Source organism: Ascaphus truei, unplaced genomic scaffold, assembly GCF_040206685.1.
Source record: "Ascaphus truei isolate aAscTru1 unplaced genomic scaffold, aAscTru1.hap1 HAP1_SCAFFOLD_1357, whole genome shotgun sequence".
In the NCBI taxonomy this organism is placed as follows: domain Eukaryota; kingdom Metazoa; phylum Chordata; class Amphibia; order Anura; family Ascaphidae; genus Ascaphus; species Ascaphus truei.
In genome coordinates this window covers 34,138-54,156 of record NW_027454236.1, presented here as the reverse complement: position 1 = coordinate 54,156, position 20,019 = coordinate 34,138, and the positions used below count along the sequence as shown (strand labels likewise).

At 43.1% G+C, this 20,019-nt stretch overlaps 2 long non-coding RNA genes across 2 annotated transcripts; both read right to left on the bottom strand.

The window, feature by feature from the left end:
- Nucleotides 1-890: 890 nt before the first annotated feature.
- On the bottom strand, nt 891-13,247 carry LOC142475746 (uncharacterized). Its single transcript, XR_012791110.1, has 6 exons — nt 13,156-13,247; nt 9,408-9,527; nt 8,324-8,421; nt 6,645-6,755; nt 3,223-3,332; nt 891-1,851 (listed from the first exon to the last, which is right to left on the bottom strand). It is a non-coding gene; the product is annotated as an uncharacterized LOC142475746 (long non-coding RNA).
- Nucleotides 13,248-14,709: 1,462 nt separating this feature from the next.
- LOC142475745 (uncharacterized) lies at nt 14,710-19,776 on the bottom strand. Its single transcript, XR_012791109.1, has 4 exons — nt 19,681-19,776; nt 18,338-18,448; nt 15,820-15,939; nt 14,710-14,799 (listed from the first exon to the last, which is right to left on the bottom strand). It is a non-coding gene; the product is annotated as an uncharacterized LOC142475745 (long non-coding RNA).
- Nucleotides 19,777-20,019: the final 243 nt, after the last annotated feature.

The following is a 20,019-nucleotide window of genomic DNA, read 5'->3' as shown; positions in this document are numbered from 1 at the left end:
GCTGTCCACCCATATATCCTTTGTCTTCGTTTGCTGATATGGTTACCTGATATCACCTGAATGATTTCCTCACTGCTGAAAGAAATGCTACATCATACTTCTCATTCCCCAACCCTTAAGTAAGTGTACTTCTTGTTCGTTACTGTATTATCTGTTGTGTTCACCTATATTCTAAGGAATAAATACAATTTATTATATCTTAAGCCTCGTTCAGTTCAAACCCAATTATTTTTGTGTAATATTAATAAGCCTGTGGAAGCTATCGTCACAAGGAGGTATTATAGTGTGTATTGTGGGGAGAATTAGTGTGTGTGTTGTTTGGGAGTGATATTCGGGAGGATTGTGTGTGCAGAAGGAAGAATGAGTGAGGGGGGAGTAAGGGAGCAGGATTGAATGAGAGGGGGTCATTGAGTGATAGCGGGGAGGGGAGGGAAGAGTGAGGAGAGTGGGTGTAGGAGGGAGCAGTGCAAGAGACCGTCGGGGGCAGAATACATGGTGAGAAGGGAGGCTGCCTAGAAGCATAAAAATCTACTTCACCACTGTTCTGTACTCTCTTCAATACTCTGTGTTACAGATCTCTCTGGCAAGAAATGGGGTCCAATGGCAAAGACTGCTCTAAATAAGATAGTATAAATGAACACAGAGAGAAATTCCAAAGAGTAACCCAAGAAAATACAAGTGAAATCTAATCGTAAGGTAATTAGTCCCATTAAGTGAAATACATAAAGGAATAGTCCATAAAAAAGCACAAAGGAAAAAAATAGGAGTACTTTATTGTGATGTTACATTTCAGAGAATATAAAATTATAGGAAAACAATTCCACTTTGTTCAGAAAACCAGAAAGTCTTGGTCCCAGGTGGACTGAATTTTTATTGCAAATAAGTTCCTTAATACACAAGTAAAGAATATAGTTACTTATTCTATTCTCTACTGTAAGACGTGCCACATTGCCCAATATTTGGGTACAGTGCCCAGATTGTGACCATGCACTACAGAGGTGAGATTCCCCCAACTCCAATTTGCTACACACTCCAAGAGAGATTATTGTGATCAGAGGTGGAATGAGAGGGGTGAGAAGGGTCGCTGCCCAGGGAGTAGCCTGACAGGGGGTACAGAAATCTCTTTTGGTGCATATATTGCGGAGCTGCATTGATTGACTTGTCAATCAGCTCTGCTGCCTATCCCATTGACATCATGATCCGGCACTGTGATCAGCTGCAGCGCTGACCCAGGTGTGTTAGTGCAGCACTTTACAGGGAGGGAACAGAGGTTGTGGATGACAGATGCTGGGGATGACAGATGCTGGGGATAGGCCATGAGTACGGGCCAGAGTAAGGTGGAGACTTTCTGTACTCTGCATACAGGACACTGCATGCATGACAGTGTCTGTGTGTGTGTGTGTGTGTGTGTATTCCAAGTGTCAGTGTGCATAAGTAAGTGTGCTCTGTAAGTATGCCTGTGTGGCAGGTATAGGGGGGTGGTTCAGCTGGAGGAACTTATCCAGGCACAAAAGCACATAGATGCCCCAGATTATACCACCCCAAATGCTGATAATATCCTGCTGCACTTTACAGAAGATGATGCAGATGTCAGTGGGTGGTGGGTTCATTAAATCCATCCATCATATCATAGCCACACTGTGCATATGATGTACTGAATCAATCACAGGAAGACATCTCCATGGTAGGGGTAGAAGTTAACAGAATATGTCCAGCACTGTGGTGTGTAGCCCATAAATAATAATTGTGCACATTACAGAACATACTTGCAACTGCAAGATCATTTTGCTGCTTGTAGTGTTTGCTCTTGTCCTGTGCAGTGTTGTCGTAGATCCGTCTCTTCAGTGTTCACTGCAATAAAAGTAAGACATTGCATTAATATTACAGAAGTTTGGGAGCTGAAATCCCACTATGCTGCAGACATTTTCCCTTTGCATAAGATTCTTGTGATTATATCTCAATGATGATCAATAACAACTACATCATAACACAGCCGCTCAATACAAAATATGTATTTGCTATCAATGGTCATGGAGGCCAAACGTCACACAATGTACAGATATACTGCTGCGGCCGAGTTTATTCGAGCATTTGCCCGTTCTTGGCCGCAGCAGTAACCTGGCGCGCGCCGGAGGGTGCCGGGCGCACGCCGAAGCAGCGGAGGAGCGCCCTCCGATCGGGGCTTTCTCCCTTCCGCTGCCGGGTCCGTCGGGTCCCCCGGAACCCCCTGCCGCTGTCCCCCACATCGCGGGACACCAGTGCTCCCTCGGGGAGCCCTGGACGCGCGTGCAGGGGGCGCAGGCACCCGATGACGCGTGACCGTGCATCGGTGATGCGCGGCACGCTGAGGGAGTGCGGCTAGCACGCCGGGGCATCCCCCGGCTTGCGGTGCTAGCCGTGCTTCAATAAAACGTGTCGGTAGTGTAGCAAGGATTATTTCTTCCTCTGGTGCATTATGATGGGATGTGTTGTAAGATTCTGCATTATTAGCATCACTGAATCTTTTGGAAACTGAGTAATATTCTATGTTTTAATGCAATATTATGGATGATCAGCCGGTAAAATAAAGCTTACTGTATCTGTAGCCATGCTCTACCCATGATGTGCTGAATCAATGACTGCAGAGTGATTCAGAGTGGTAAACATGACTGGAACTCATCTCTGAATAGAGGACAGAACAGCAGTGCAGAGTAGGAGGTGAATGTATCTCAAATGGAAGACTTAGTAGCTGTGTGGGGAGTAGACAGTACAGACTGATCAAATAAATAGTTAAAGGAGTATCTTCAACATTACTTGGCTTTGTTATCAACATTGAAGTTTCTCTTGTTTTTTCTGTTCTTTAAATCACTACTACTGATGCCATGTGTAACCTGTACTGAGAGATATACTCTACTGGTCTAGATGAAACCATATGATGCAAACAGGATTCATCCCACTCCAGATTCATATGATTGCACCACTTCAACCTTTAATAAAACACATAGAACTACAGCAGTGCGCTACTGCACATGTTCTTGTTATGAATGGTAGTAGATGTGGTCCTTGGGTCAATACTTCATACAGCAGCCACACTCTACTCATGATGTATTGAATCAACAAAAACCTGCATGGTACAGATCACAGGAAGGGTAGAGTAGAGGGGAATATGTCCAATGCGAAACCCTTAGCAGCTGGATTGTGTGGAGTCAACAAAACGACAAATACTAAATGAGAAATATACACATTGCTTATCTGTCTCTGTGTAGTCATTTTCCTCCTCTTCAACTGTCTTTCAAAATTTCTCTTCTGACAGAAAAGAAACACATGGCTTCAATATTCACTGTTCTTCCCTCCTGAAATAAAAGTTAAGCATTGCATGGTTATGATCATACATACAATGAACCTTGCGCCAAACCATGTGATCCAAAGTAAATCCACCTCCCTCCCATAGCTGTGTTCCTTCTAGAGCTTCTACCACACAAGTCATTAATGTTCGTGACACTGTACTGCAGTCACAGTCTGCACACAAAGTACTGAATCAATTACATCACACTGAAAAGGCAGTCTACATGATGCAATAGTTAACCATAATAACTCTGTCATGCAAATGACAGGAAAACCTATATGTATATCATTAGGGGAGAGGGGAAAAATAATTAAAAAATAAGTGCGAAAAATAAAAACAGATTATAGGAAAGTAAATCCTTGCCCTGGGAACTTTACAATCTAATAGAAATGTTAGAAGACTTAAAGAGAGGCAGCAGTTGGGGGAAGAAGTGCAGTAGATGACAATGCTTGTCCTTAATGGTGGGTACAATTAGTAGAAAGCACATCTTGGGAACAATAGTTGTTAGCAGTGACTGTGGGTGTGGGACAGTAGCCACGAGTCAAAGTTTTTTAAATGCTTGATTTAAGTCGTGAATTTTAAGATTGGTCTTACATGTGGGTGGAAGAGGTTATGTTGGCATATACTGAGTGTGAGGAAGTTTCACATGTACGGTGCAGTGATGGAAAATGGTTTCAGGCAAGTGAGAGAACAGTAGAGGTGAAAGAAGTTTACAGGAGACAGTTATGGTTATAGTGCAAGAGACAAGCAAGGGCATAACGAGAGATCAAAGATGATATGCAAGAAGGAGCAGATTAATGGAGAGCCTTAACAAAAAGGTAAGGAGGAGAACTTTGTAGGTGATACAAAAACTTGATGGGATGCCAGGACAGGGATTTAAGGAGATGAGCAGAGACTGTTGTGGGAGAAAGTGAGATAATTCAAGCAGCAGAGTTTTGCATAGGAGAAAGTTGTGAAGCATGGAGGCCTGTTAGTAGTATGTTAAAATAACCTATAGGATAACAGTATACATTGGAGTTTTAGCAGTAGGTTGAGAGGGGAAAGGGAAGATCTTGGCAATATTACAGAGAAAGAGGCAACACATTTTACCCATAGCCGTGCATGTGAATGGAGATGGAATTGAAGAGCCAAATGTTACTCCTATGCAACATGTTTGATGACAAGATAGATGGTAGTACTGTTTACTGTGATGGAGAAAGGGGATAATATGAGCCCAGTGTTAGACATTAAGTTTAAGGCAGTGGAGTGCCATCCATGAGCATATAGCCAGGAGACAACCCAAGAGTAGGGACTGGATTGCAGGAGTGAGAACAGGGGTGGATAGATTTGTGTGTGTATCATCCGCATAGAGATTATATCTAAGGCCAAAAGCATTGATGAAGTCACCAAATGATAGTATGTAGAGAGAAAGAGAGATCTCAGAACAGAGCCCTGATGTATACCCACAGACAGATCAATAGAAGACGAAGACATGTTAGCAACAGAGATGGAGAATGTGTGACAGGAAAGTTATGATGAAAACCAGGATAGAACTTAGTTACTGATACCAAGAGAGAGTTTAGAATATGAAGGAGGAGAGTGATTGAGAGCATCAAACGCAGCCGATAGATCAAGTAGGATTAGTAGGGAAAAACCTTGGGAATTAGCTTTAAGCACAGTCTGTAGAACGTGCTGTACGAAAGGCAGGTTGTAAAGGATCCAGGAGGGCATGTGATTTAAGAATGTTGACACTAGCAATTAGAAGGCAAACAGCATGAGGGATACAGAGCGGTAGTTAGTAAGGCACATAGGGTGTAGTTTGTTTCTGACAAAAGGGTGACCGCTACAGGCTTAAAGTAAGAGGGCAAAAATCCAGAGAATAGGGAGAAATTGAAGATGTGGGTGAGAGTGGGGACTAAGAGATGCAGTAAGGTGTGAGGGGATACGATCTAGAGGGCATGTGGTAGAGGGAGAATAGAAGATGATTAGCTTCCAGCTCTGTAAGAGAAGAAAAGGAGTCAAGTGCAGAAGGAGATTTGGGAAGAAGGAGAGAAGGGGGAAGGGACAGAAGGAATCTCCTTTTGGGTGGCATCCACCTTGCCTCTGAAGTAGTCAAATGCTTGAGGAGAAGTGAAGGAAGGATGGCAAGTGGGAGGAGAAGGTCAGTGGAGGGAGTCAAATACAGAGAAAAAAAACAGCGTAAATTAAATTTGAGTGTTGATGAGTGTGGAAAAAAGTAGTGTATTTAGCCCTAGAGAGCAGCTTTATACAGGACAGGAGACATTTTTACTGTAGAAAAATCAAACAAAGTGTGAGATTTCCTCCGTAGGTATTAAGAACAGCGAGTGGAAGTGTGATGAGTGTGTTTGGGAATTTAGCCAAAGGTGTGGGTTAGAGGGATGAGTGTGTCAGAGCCTATAGGGGGCATATAGATAGGAGGATAGCATTGTAAGAGTTAATAAGATTGTTAGTTTAAGCAGAAAGAAAGAGAGAGAAGAGAGAAGAGAGGTTAGAGTAGATGTCAGAGGAGAGTTTAATTAAGCAGAGGCAAATCAGTGGGACAGGTAAGATGCGGTGAGGGGAATGACTGATTGTGACTGATGAGAGCAGAAGAGGTTATGTACAACTAGAGCCTTGTTAGTAAGAGTGGACATTCCAGAGGGCACAGGAGAAGGGAAGAGAAAAGTAAGGAAAGGAATGTGGATTACATTAGATAGGTTAACACTCTTAGTAGGGAGGCCTGATGTGTATATGAGCCGGTCCAAGATTATAAGAGATATCCCCCAACATCAGCGAGCATAGAAGGAGACACAGAGATAGGTGTAGAGAGAGACAGAGATAGGGATATGTAGAGAGAGAAGGGCGTCAAGAGAATGAGACAGATAGGCGTAGAGAGAGGAGACATAGAGAGAGGGGGCTTTGAGAGGGGGGCGTAGAGAATGAGGGAAGGTGGAAGAGAATAGGATGTGCAGGAGTGCATTTCATTGAGCAGTGCAGAAATAGCTGCAATAGAGGTCTGTACAAATGGTGCTTTGTGTAGACACATGCAAAGGTAGGGGAAGGAAAGTGTATAGAACATGTGGATAAAAGCAGGAGTGTGGAAGTTAGAGAAATTAGAAAAGTTTTACAGAGGAGTGAGGAAACAGTAAACAGAAAGAACAAGAGAGAGGTTACATTGGGATGACGTGCTGTGGTAGAGAGAAATGCTAGGAGAGAGCCTCCAGATATTAGAGGACATGAATTGAGAGAGCAAATGTATAAATCAAAACCGGAGGGGGAGGTATAGCACGAAAGCTTGCACAGCAGTTGATGAAGATTATAGTCTTAAAGTTGCGTGTACCTGTCAGGGCACTCAAGAAGGTCAATGCTCACAAGTGCAGAGTTCATGAAGAAATGCTGAATCCAGTTCCCCTCCAATTTAATTTTAATATAACTTTTTCATTCTTCATTACTGCAAAAAGCAAACAAAACAAAACCACATTGCATTACTATTTTCAAAATGGATTGAATGACATATTCAACAGTAACTGTGTGATGCCAATATTGCCTTCTCACTCGTAGGCCAGTACGGTCAGGTACCCAGTACTGATAAAACAATAAGTGCCCGTACTAAGTACCAATATGAATTATAAGGAAATGTAAAATCTCCAGGTCTCTCTCCATCTCTGCAACAGATATATGGATAAGCCCATATTAAGGCATCACGTGACCGGAGCCGTCACTGACTGGGTATACGCAAAGATGCAGGGAGATGCAAAGAAAGGGAGGGAGAGAGACAGGGAGAAGATGGGAAACGGAGGGAGGCACGGATGGCAGGCCTCTCTCTTTCACTGGTGCATGCAAGGAGCTGGTCCCAACATCCACAAAGTGTGTGTGTATTATTGGTTGTGTTTTATGGCGGTAGGAGGATAGTGTGTATATTGTGTGTGTGTGTGGGAGTATTATATTGTGTGTAGGGTATTATAGTGTGTATATTATGTTGAGGTGCAGAGGAGAGTGTTAGATTGGGTATCTTGTGTTAGGGGGTATTGTGTATATTGTGTTTAAGACTATAATATTATTGGGGAGATTATTATTGAGGAGGTATTAAAGTGTGTATTGTGGGGAGTATTAGTGTATGTATTATTTGTGGGTGACAGATGCTGTGGGTAGGCCAAGAGTACGGGCCAGACTAAGGTGGAGACTTTCTGTACTCTGCATACAGGACTCTACATGCACTGCAGAGGTGAAATTCCCCCAACTCCAATTTGCTACACTCTCCAAGAGAGAATATTGTGATCAGAGGTGGAAGATGAGCAGGGTCACTGCCCAGGGAGTAGCCTGTCAGGGGGCATGGAAATCTCTTTTGGTGCGTATGTTGCCACGTGGCATTGATTGACCGGTCAATTAGCACTGCTTCCTATCACAGTGACATGATCCGGTGCTGTGATCGGTTGCAGCGCTGACCAAGGTGTGTTAGTGCAGCAATTTACAGGGAGGGAACAGAGGTTGTGGGTGACAGATGCTGGGGGTAGGCCAAGAGTACGGGCCAGAGCAAGGTGGAGATATTCTGTACTCTGCATGCCCATCCTGCATGCCCAGGACTCTGCATGCATGCCAGTGGCTGTGGGGTGTGTGTGTGTAGGTATGTCAAGTGTCAGTGTGCATAAGTAAGTGTGCTGTGTGTGTAAGTAAGTTTGCCTGTGTGGCAGGAGGTGTAGGGGGGTGGGGGGCGGGGGGCGGTTCAGCTGGAGGACTTTACCCAGCACAAAAGCACATAGATGCCTCTGATTATATCACCCCAAATGCTGATAATATCCTGCTGTAGATGCACTTTACAGAAGATGATACAGATGTCATCAGTGTTTGGTGGGTTCATTAAATCAATCCATCATATAATAGCCACACTATGCATATGATGTACTGAATCAGTAACACCAATCACAGGAAGACATCTCCATGGTAGGGGTAGTGTTGAAGTTAACAAAATATGTCCAGCACTGTGGTGTGGAGCCCATACATAATAATTGTGCACATTACCAGAACAACATATTGTCAACTGCATGATCATTTTGCTGCTTGTAGTGTATACTCTTGTCCTGTGCAGTGTTGTAGTAGATCCGTCTCTTCGGTGTTCACTGCAATAAAAGTAAGACATTGCATTAATATTACAGAAGTTTGGGGGCTGAAATCCCACTATGCTAATGACAGTTTCCCTTTGCATAAGATTCTTGTGATTATATCTCAATGATGATCAATAACAACTACATCATAACACAGCTGCTCTATACAGAATATGTATTTGCCATCAATGGTCATGGAGGCAATATGTCACACAATGTACATATATAGCAAGGATTATTTCTTCCTCTGGTGTATTATGATGGGAGGGTGAGATTCTGCATTATCAGCATCAGTAAATCTGTAGGAAACTGAGTGATATTCTATTTTTTAATGCAATATTAGGGTAAAATAAAGCTTGCTGTATCTATAGCCATGCTCTACCCATGATGTGCTGAATCAATGACTGCAGAGCGATTTAGAGTGGTAAACATGACTTGAACTCATCTCTGAATAGAGGGTAGCACAGTAGTGCAGAGTAGAAGGTGAATGTATCTCAAATGGAAACCCTTAGCAGCTGTGTGGGGAGTAGACAGTACAGACTGACCAAGTAAATAGTAAAAAGTAGTAACTTCAACATTACTTGGTTTTGTTCTCCACTCCTGTTTTTCTGTTCTTTAAATCACTAATACTGATGCCATATGTAACCTGTACTGAGAGTTATATACTCTACTGGCCTAGATCAAATTAAATGATGCAAACAGGATCCCTCCCACTCAAGATTCATATGATTGCACCACCTCAACCTTTCATAGCAATAACATAGAACTGCAGCAGTGCGCTACTGCACATGTTCTTGTTATGAATGGTAGTAGATGTGGTCCTTGGGTCAGTACTTCATACTGTAGCCACACTCTATTCATGATGTATTGAATCAACAAAAATCTGCATGGTACAGATCACAGGAAGGGGTGGAGTAGAGGTGAATATGTCCAATGCGAAACCCTTAGCAGCCGGATTTTTTGGAGTCAATAAAACGACAAATACTAAATGAGAAATATACACATTGCTTATCTGTCTCTGTGTAGTCATTTTCCTCCTCTTCAACTGTCCTTCAATTTTCTATTTTGCAAGAAAATGAACACATGGATTCAATATTCACTTCTGTTCTGCAGTCTTTCCTCTTGAAATAAAAAAGTTAAGCATTGCATTATTATTATTATAATTATTATTGACGATACATACAATGAACCTTGCTCCAAACCATGTGATACAAAGCAAATCCACCTCCCTCCCACAGCTGTGCTCCTTCTAGAGCTTCTACCACACAAGTTATTCATGTCAGTGAAACTGTACTGCAGTCCCGGTCTGCACACAATCTACTGAATCAATGACATCACACTGTGTCACACAATGTCATGCTAACGACAGGAAACAATCTTTGTATATATCTTTGTATATATAATAATAATAATAATAATAATAATAAAAAAAATAAGACAGGACAGACACTCCTACATTGCAATCAATAGAAAATAACTGGGACAGGCACTTCAAGGATGCATACGGTCCCGGATAAACTGTAGCTACCTATACACGTGTGCCTTGTCTCTAGACTCTGCATATATCTCTATTTATATACCACCCATTGTGTACTCAGCGCTTTACAAGAGAGACCAAAAAGTACAGGAAATTATTATACAATAAGTTCAACAAACAAAAACAGACAATAGGAAAGTAAATCCCTGTCCTGGGTAGTTTACAATCTAAGAGAAATGTAAGGAGACTTACAGAGAGACAACAGGTGGGGGAACAAGTGCAGTAGATGACAATGCTTGTCCTTAATGGTGGGTACTTGTAGTATAAAGCACTTCTTGGGAACAATAGTTAGTGACTGAATGAGTGACAGTAGCAACGAGTAAAAGCTATTGAAATGCTTCATTTAAGTTGTGAATTTTAAGGTTGATCTTAAATGTGGGTGGAAGAGGGTATGTTGGCATATACTGAGTGTGTGTGAGTTTCACAGGTAAATTGATGGGAAAGGGTTTCAGGCAAGAGAGCGAGTGCGCAGTAGAGGTGTAAGAAGTATAATGGAGACAGCTATTAGTAGAGCTTAGGAGACGAGGAAGGGCATAACGAGACCAAAGATGATATGTAGGAAGGAGCAGATGAATAGAGAATAGTGTTGGACTGGGTCCTCAACTATAAAAAAATGGGTAACGGGTACCCGGCCAAAATGAAAGGTTCTACCCGGTCGGGTACACGGTTTGGCACTTACCTTCCGGGTGGCGGTGACATCTAGGATCAGCAGCAGTCCTGTGACGGTGGCAGCATCTGTGGTGTCTTCAGCCGGCGGGGGAGCTGCAGGCTCACAGACACAGCTTACCTGCTTCGGTGCTGTGGAAGTGATTCCTGCAGCTCCCCCCGCCAGGTGAAGACACCTCTGATGCTGCCAACATCAGAGGACTGCTGCTGCTGATCCTAGATGTCTTAGGAAAGGTAAGTATAAAAGATTATTTCCAGCTGCCCTGACATTACCCGACGCCGGGTATTACCCGGCCAAGTCCACTTCTCAGTGGCCGGTTTCGAGTAATGTCCGGGTAGCTGGAAATGTGTCGGGTAACGCCGGGTACTCGGTACACCACTAATAGAGAACCTTAACAAAAAGGTAAGGAGGAGAACTTTGTAGGTGATCTGAAACTTGATGGGAAGCAAGGAGAGGGATTTAAGGAGGAGGAGGAGATGAGCAGATACTGTTGTGGGAGAAAGGGAAATTATTCAAGCAGCAGAGTTTTGGATAGATTGCAAATGAGAAAGTTGTGAAGCAGGGAGCCCTGTTAGCAGTATGTTAACCCATACGATAAGGGCATGCATTGGCGTTTTAGCAGTAGATTGACAGAGAAAAGGGCAAATCTTGGAAATATTACAGAGAAAGAATCGACAAACTTTAGCCAGTGTCGTGAATGAAGATGGAAAGGGAAGAGTCAAATGTTACTCCTAGGCAATGTGCTTTCATGACAGGATGATGGTAGTACTGTTTACTGCGATGGAGAAAGGTGATATTAGGCCAGATTTAGGGGGAAATATGAGGAGCTCAGTTTTAGACATTAGGTTTAAGGCAGAAGAGTGTCATCCATGGAGGATATAGCCAGGAGGCGACCCGAAACTAGGAACTAAATTGCAGGAGTGACGGTAGGGTGGATAGGTGTGTGTATCATCTGCATAGAGATGATATCAAGGGCCAAAATAGTTGATAAGGTCAACTAGTGATAGTATGTAGTGAGAGAGGTCCCAGAACAGAGTCCTGAGGTATACCAACAGACAAAACAACAGGAGACAAAGACACGTTAGCAACAGAGATGGAGAATGTGTGATGGAGAAGTATGATGAAAACCAGGATATAAGTTTGCTGCGGATACGAAGAAAGAGTTTAGAATATGAATGAGAAGAGTGATTGACAGTATCAAAAGCAGAAGAGAGATCAAGCAGGATTAGTAAGTAAAATGGACCTTGGGAATTTTCTTTATGTACATAATTGGTTACATTGGGAAAGGCAGATTGTGAAGGGCCCAGAGGAGCATGTGATTTAAGAATGTTGATCAAACGGGAGATCACAAGACGTTCTAGCAATTAGGAGGCAAATGGTAGGACGGATACAGGGCGATAGTTAGAAATTCACACAAGGTCAAGGTTATTTTTGAGAATAGGGGTGACCACTGCATGCTTAAAAGGAAGAGTTGAAAGAGCCAAAGGATATGGAGGAATTGAAGATGTGGGTGAGAGTGAGAATATAGGATTGAGAGGGCATGTGGTAGAGGGAGAAGAGAAGATCAGGTTCCAGCTTTGTGACAGGAGAAAAGGAGTCAAGAGTGCAATGAGATCTAGATAGAAAAAGAGAGAGGGGGAAGGGAGAGAACGAATCTACTTGTGGATGGCATCCACCTTGCCTCAAGTGAGCAAAGGCTTGAGGAGAAATAAAGGATGGATGTTAAGTGGGAGGAGAAAGTCAGTGGTGGGACTCAAATACATAGAAGACAGTGTGAATGAAATTGGAGTGTTGATGAGTGAGGAAAAAGTAGTGTTTGACCTTAAAAAAAGGAGCAGAGTTTTACAGAACAGGACAAAGGTTTAGTGTAGAAAATCAGACTGTGAGATTTCCTCCATAGGTGTTAAGAGCAGCAGTGTGATGTGATGAAGTGTGATGAGAGCGTGCTTGTGAATTTAACCAATGCATGGGTTAGGCTGCGTCTATAGTAAGCACGCAACAGAAGGCAAAGTTAGCGCATGCCTGTCGCTCCAGCAATCCCTGCACTGAGGTCCGAGGCGACGGGGAGGCCCTGCATCGCTCGCACGCACTGTGGACGACCAAGCGTGTGCCCATGATAATCACGGCCTTAGAGGGATGAGTGTGTCAGAGCCTAGAAGGGGCATATAGATGATGGAGGAGGAGGGAGGAGGAGATGATAGCATTGTAAGAGTTAACAAGATAGTTAGTTTAAGCAGAAAGTGAGGAGAGGTTAGAGATAAGGGTAGATGTCAGAGGAGAGAGTTCAATTAAGCTGAGGTATCGAGTAGGACAGGGGTGAGGGGAATGAGAGGTGGTGGATGATGAGAGCAGAAGAGGTCATGTACAAATAGACCTTGTTAGTCAGAGAGCAGTCATTCCAGAGGGCACGTGAGAAGTGAAGAGTAAAGTGAGACATGGAATGTGGATTACATTAGATGGGTTAATACGCTTAGCAGGGAGGTGGAGAGAGAGAGGCAAGAGGCAGAGAGTGGTGCAGGGGTTGAGGAAGAGATGTTGCATGTACCTTATCAGAACATTAAAGAACATCAATTCACACTGGTGCAGAGTTGATGATGAATCCAGTTCACCTCCAATTCAATTTTAACAGAAATGTTTCATTCTTCATTACTGAAAAAAAAGAAAAGTAAAAAACATTTCATTACTATTTTCAAAATGGATTGAATTCCCCCAACAATGACTATGTGTTACCAATATATCCCTCTCAGTCCCACTGCAGCATATACTGTACCAGTGTGAAAGTAGGAAGGTACACAGTACCGGTAAAACAATACGTGCCGGTACTATGCACCATATGAATTATAAGGGGATGTAAATCTCCCAGTCTCTCTCCATATCCGCAACAGAGCGGGCTCCGGTCAGTGGCATGGATGCCCATATATGGGTATGCTCATATTTGGGCATCCCATGTCACTGACCGGAGCCGGCTCTGAGTATAGGGATATATGCGGAGACGCAGAGGTGCAAGGAAATGGGAGGAGGCACGGTGAGAAACAGGGAGAGACCACAGGAAGATAGAGGGCAACAACTTCCACAAGGTACTTGTATGGGTATAATTGTTTGTATTTTGTGCAGAGGGGGTAATTTCAGATAAAATACAATTCTCCACCCTCTACGAAACAATTCCACTTTGTTCAGTAAGCCAGAAAGTCTTGGTCCCATGTGGACTGAATTTAATGCAAATAAGGTCCTTAATACACAAGTAAAGAATAAAGTTACTTATTCTCTACTGTAAGAAGTGCCACATTGCCCACTATTTGGGTCCTGTGCCCAGATTGTGACCATGCATGGCAGAGGTGAGATTCCCCCAACTCCAATTTGCTACACTCTCCAAGAGAGATAATTGTGATCAGAGGTGGAACTAGGGGAGGGTGTGAGCAGGGTCACTGCCCAGGGAGTAACCTGACTGGGGGCACGGAAATCTCATTTAGTGCATATGTTGCGGCACTGCATTGATTGACCGGTCAATCTGCACTGCTGCCTGTCACAGTGACATCCTGATCGGGCACTGTGATCAGCTATAGCACTGACCCAGGTGAGATAGTTCAGCACTTTACAAGGAGGGAACAGATGTTGTGGGTGACAGATGCTGGAGGTAGGCCAAGACTGTTGGCCAGAGTAACGTGGAGACTTACTGCACTCTGCATGCCCATCCTCTCCCTGACATCAGGGGAAGGAAGTGGCCCTGGGGTGTGTGTAGGTATGCCAGATGTCAGTGTATGCATAAGTAAGTATGCCTGTGTAGTGGGAGGTGTAGGGGCGTTAAGCTGGAGGACTTAAAACAGGCACAAAAGCACATAGATACCTCTGATTATACCGCACCAAATGCTGATAATATCATGCTGTAGCTGCACTTTACAGAAGATGATGCAGATGTCATCATTGGTTGGTGGGTTCATTAAATCAATCCATCATATCATAACCACACTGTGCATATGATGTACTGAATCAGTAACACCAGGAAGACATCTCCATGTTAGGAGTAGAGTTGAAGTTAACAGAATATGTCCAGCACTGTGGTGTGTAGCCCATAAATAATAATTGTGCACATTACCAGAACAACATACTGTCAACTGCAAGATCATTTTGCTGCTTGTAGCGTATGCTCATCCTGTACAGTGTTGTAGTAGATCCGTCTCTTCAGTGTTCACTGCAACAAAAGTAAGACATTGCATTAATATTACAGACGTTTGGGGGCTGAAATCTCACTTCGCTGCGGACAATTTCCCTTTGCATAAGATTCTTGTGATTATGTCAATGATGATCAATAACTGCATCATAACACAGCCGCTCTATACAGAAGATGTACTTGCTCTCATTGGTCATTGAGGTAATACGTCACACAATGTACAGATATAGCAAGGATTATTTCTCCCACTTGTGCATTATGGCATTATGATGGGAAATGTTGTGAGATTCTGCATTATCAGCATCACTGAATCTTTTGGAAATTAAGTGATATTCTATGTTTTAATGCAATATTATGGGTGATCAGCCGGTAAAATAATAATAGCTTGCTGTATCTGTAGCCATGCTCTACCCATGATGTGCTGAACCAATGACTGCAGAGAGATTCAGAGTGCTAAACATGACTGGAACGCATCTCTGAATAATGGGCAGCAAAGCAGTGCAGAATAGGAGGTGAAAGTATTTAAAATGGAAGATCCTTAGCAGCTGTGTGGAGAGTAGACAGTACAGACTGACCAAGTAAATGGTAAAAGGAGTAACTTCAACATTACTTGGCTTTGTTCTCCACATTGAAGCTTTCCTCCTCTTTAAATCACTAATACTGATGCCATGTGTAACCTGTACTGAGAGTTATATAATCTACTGGCCTAGATGAAACCATATGATGCAAACAGGATCCATCCCACTCCAGATTCATAGAATTGAACCACCTCAACCTTTCATAACAATCACATAGAACTGCAGCTGTGCGCTACTGCACATGTTCTTGTTATGAATGGTAGTAGATGTGGTCCTTGGGTCTTTACTTCATACTGTAGCCACCCTCTACTCATGATGTATTGAATCAACGAAAACTTGCATGGTTCAGATCACAGGAAGGGGTAGAGTAGAGATGAAAATATTCAATGTGAAACCCGTAGCAGCCGGATTGTGTGGAGTCAATAAAACGACAAATACTAAATGGTAAATGAGAAATATACACATTGCTTATCTGTCTCTGTGTAGTAATTTTCCTTCTCTTCAACTGTCCTTCAAATTTTCTCTTTTGCAAGAAAAGGAACACATGGCTTCAATATTCACTTCTGTTCTGCAGTCATCCCTCCTGAAATAAAAGTTAAGCATTGCATTGTTATTATGATAATACATACAATAAACCTTGCTCCAAACCATTTGATGCAAAGCAAATCCACCTCCCACCCACAGCTGTGCTCCTTCTAGAGCATGCATGTCAAACTCCAGTCCTCGAGGGTCCCAAACAGGCCAGGTTTTCAGTAGGGATATCCTGAAAACCTGGCCTGTTTGCTGCCCTCGAGGACTGGAGTTTGACATCCTTGTTCTTGAGCTTCTACCACGCAAGTCATCCATGTGAGTGACACTGTACTGCAGTCCTGGTCTGCACACAATCTACTGAATCAATGACATCACACTGTAAAGGCAATCTACAAGATGTATTAGTTGTCCACACTTACGAAATGTTACTTTTATGTCCAAATCACTTATTCCCATGACCTGATATTTGTATTTGTTATTTATAGGATTGTCACAAAGAGTTGATGAGGTCACCAAATGATAGTATGTAGAGAGAAAGAGAGATCTCAGAACAGAGCCCTGATGTATACCCACAAACAGATCAATAGAAGACGAAGACATGTTAGCAACAGAGATGGAGAATGTGTGACAGGAAAGTTATGATGAAAACCAGGATAGAACTGTGTTACGGATACCAAGAGAGAGTTTAGAATATGAAGGAGGAGAGTGATTGAGAGCATCAAACGCAGCAGATAGATCAAGTAGGATTAGTAGGGAAAAGTGACCTTGGGAATTTGCTTTAAGCACAGTCTGTAGAACGAGCTGTACGAAAGGCAGGTTGTAAAGGATCCAGGAGGGCATGTGATTTAAGAATGTTGACATTCTAGCAATTAGGAGACAAACAGCAGGAGGGATACAGGGCGGTAGTTAGTAAGGCACATAGGGTGTAGGTTGTTTCTGAGAAAAGGGTGACCACTACAGGCTTAAAGTAAGAGGGTAAAGAGCCAGAGAATAGGGAGGAATTGAAGATGTGGGTGAGAGTGGGGACTAAGAGATGCAGTAAGGTGTGAGGGGATACGATCTAGAGGGCATGTGGTAGAGGGAGAAGAGAAGATGATTAGCTTCCAGCTCTGTAAGAGAAGAAAAGGAGTCAAATGCAGAAGGAGAATTAGGTAGAAGGAGAGAAGGGGGAAGGGACAGAAGGAATCTCCTTGTGGGTGGCATCCACCTTGCCTCTGAAGTAGTCAAATGCTTGAGGAGAAGTGAAGGAAGGATGGCAAGTGTGAGGAGAAGGTTAGTGGAGGGAGTCAAATACAGGGAAAAAAAGACAGCGTAAATTAAATTTGAGTGTTGATGAATGTGAAAAAAAAGTAGTGTGGTTTGGCCCCAGAGAGCAGCTTTATACAGGACTGGAGACATTTTTACTGTAGAAAAATCAAATATCAATTGTGTGATTTCCTTCATAGGCATTAAGAACAGCGAGTGGAAGTGTGATGAACATGTTTGGGAATTTAGCCAAGGGTGTGGGCTAGAGGGACAAGTGTGTCAGAGCCTAGAGGGGGCATATAGATAGGAGGATAGCATTGTAAGAGTTAATAAGATTGTTAGTTTAAGCGGAAAGAGAGAGAGAGCAGAGAGGTTAGAGTAGATGTCAGAGGAGAGTTTAATTAAGCAGAGGCAAATCAGTGGGACAGGTAAGATGGGGTGAGGGGAATGACTGATTGTGAATGATGAGAGCAGAAGAGGTCATGTACAACTAGAGCCTTGTTAGTCAGAGAACGGACATTCCAGATGGCATAGGAGAAGGGAAGAGAAAAGTAAGGAAAGGAATGTGGATTACATTAGATAGGTTAACACTCTTAGCAGGGAGGCAGAGGCAGGGAGGCCCGATGTGTATATGAGCAGGTTCAAGATTATAAGAGATATCCCACACATCAGCAAACATAGAAGGAGACACAGAGATAGGTGTAGAGAGAGACAGAGATAGCTCTATGTAGAGAGAGAGGGACGTAGAGAGAATGAGACAGATAGGCGCAGAGAGAGGGGGCGCAGAGAGAGGAGGCGCCAAAAGAGGGGGCGCAGAGAGAGGGGGCACAGAGAATAGGATATTAAAGAGTGCTTTTCATTGAGCAGTGCAGAAATAGCTGCAATAGAGGTCTGTACAAATGGTGCAGTGTGTAGACACATGCAAAGGTAGGGGAAGGAAAGAGGAGAACATGTGGATAAAAGCAGGAGTGTGGAAGTTAGAGAAATTAGAAAAGTTTAACAGAGGAGTGAGGAAACAGCAAGCAGAAAGAACAAGAGAGAGGTTACATTGGGATGACGTTCTGTGGTAAAGAGAAAATGCTAGGAGAGAGCTTTCAAATATTAGAGGACATGAATTGAGGGAGCAAATGTATAAATCAAAACCTGAGGGGGAGGTATAGCACGAAAGCTTGCACAGCAGATTATAGTCTTAATGTTGCGTGTACCTGTCAGGGTATTCAAGAAGTTAAATTCTCACAAGTGCAGAGTTCATGATGAAATGCTGAATCTAGTCCCCCTCCAATTTAATTTTAATATAACTTTTCCATTCTTCATTACTGCAAAAAGCAAACAAAACAAAACCACATTGCATTACTATTTTCAAAATGGATTGAATGGCATATTCAACAGTGACTGTGTGATGCCAATATTCCCCACTCACTCGTAGTGAAGCACATATTGTACTAGTGTTGAAAGTAGGCCGGTAGAGTCAGGTACGCAGTACTGATAAAACAATAAGTGCCCGTCGTAAGTACCAGCTCCGCAACAGTGCGGGCATCACATTAGTGACGTGGATGAACATATATGGATAAGCCCATATTAAGGCATCACGTGACCAGAGCCGTCACTGACTGGGTATACGTAAAGACGCAGGGAGATGCAAGGAAAGGGAGGGAGAGAGACAGGGAGAAGATGTGAAACGGAGGAAGGCACGGATGGAGGGAGTTCTTCCGAGCTTCTGCGGGCCTCTCTCTTTCACTGGTGCATGCCGGGAGCTGGTCCCAACATCCACAAAGTGTGTGTGTATTATTGGTTGTATTTTATGGGGGTAGGAGGGTAGTGTGTATATTGTGTGTGTGGGAGTATTATATTGTGTGTAGAGGTGCAGAGGAGAGTACTAGATTGTGTATCTTGTGTAAGGGTGTTGTGTATATTGTGTTTGGAGCTATAATATTATTGGGGAGATTAGTATTGAGGAGGTATTATAGTGTGTATTGTGGGGAGTATTAGTGTGTGTATTGTTTGTGGGTGACAGATGCTGGGGGTATGCAGCAATCCCTGCACTGAGGTCCGAGGCGGCTCTGCATCGCTCGCACGCACTGTGGACGACCAAGCATGTGCCCATGATAATCATGGCCTTAGAGGGATGAGTGTGTCAGAGCCTAGAAGGGGTATATATATAATGGAGGAGGGTGGAGGAAGTAGGAGGAGGGAGGAGGAGATGATAGCATTGTAAAAGTTAACAAGATAGTTAGTTTAAGCAGAAAGTGAGGAGAGGTTAGAGATAAGGGTATATGTCAGAGGAGAGAGTTCAATTAAGCTGAGGTATCGAGTAGGACAGGGGTGAGGGGAATGAGAGGTGGTGGATGAGAGCAGAAGAGGTCATGTACAAATAGACCTTGTTAGTCAGAGAGCAGTCATTCCAGAGGGCACGTGAGAAGTGAAGAGTAAAGTGAGACATGGAATGTGGATTACATTAGATGGGTTAATACGCTTAGCAGGGAGGTGGAGAGAGAGAGGCAAGAGGCAGAGAGTGGTGCAGGGGTTGTGGAAGAGATGTTGCATGTACCTTATCAGAACATTAAAGAACATCAATTCACACTGGTGCAGAGTTGATGATGAATCCAGTTCACCTCCAATTCAATTTTAACAGAAATGTTTCATTCTTCATTACTGAAAAAAAAGAAAAGTAAAAAACATTTCATTACTATTTTCAAAATGGATTGAATTCCCCCAACAATGACTATGTGTTACCAATATATCCCTCTCAGTCCCACTGCAGCATATACTGTACCAGTGTGAAAGTAGGAAGGTACACAGTACCGGTAAAACAATACGTGCCGGTACTATGCACCATATGAATTATAAGGGGATGTAAATCTCCCAGTCTCTCTCCATATCCGCAACA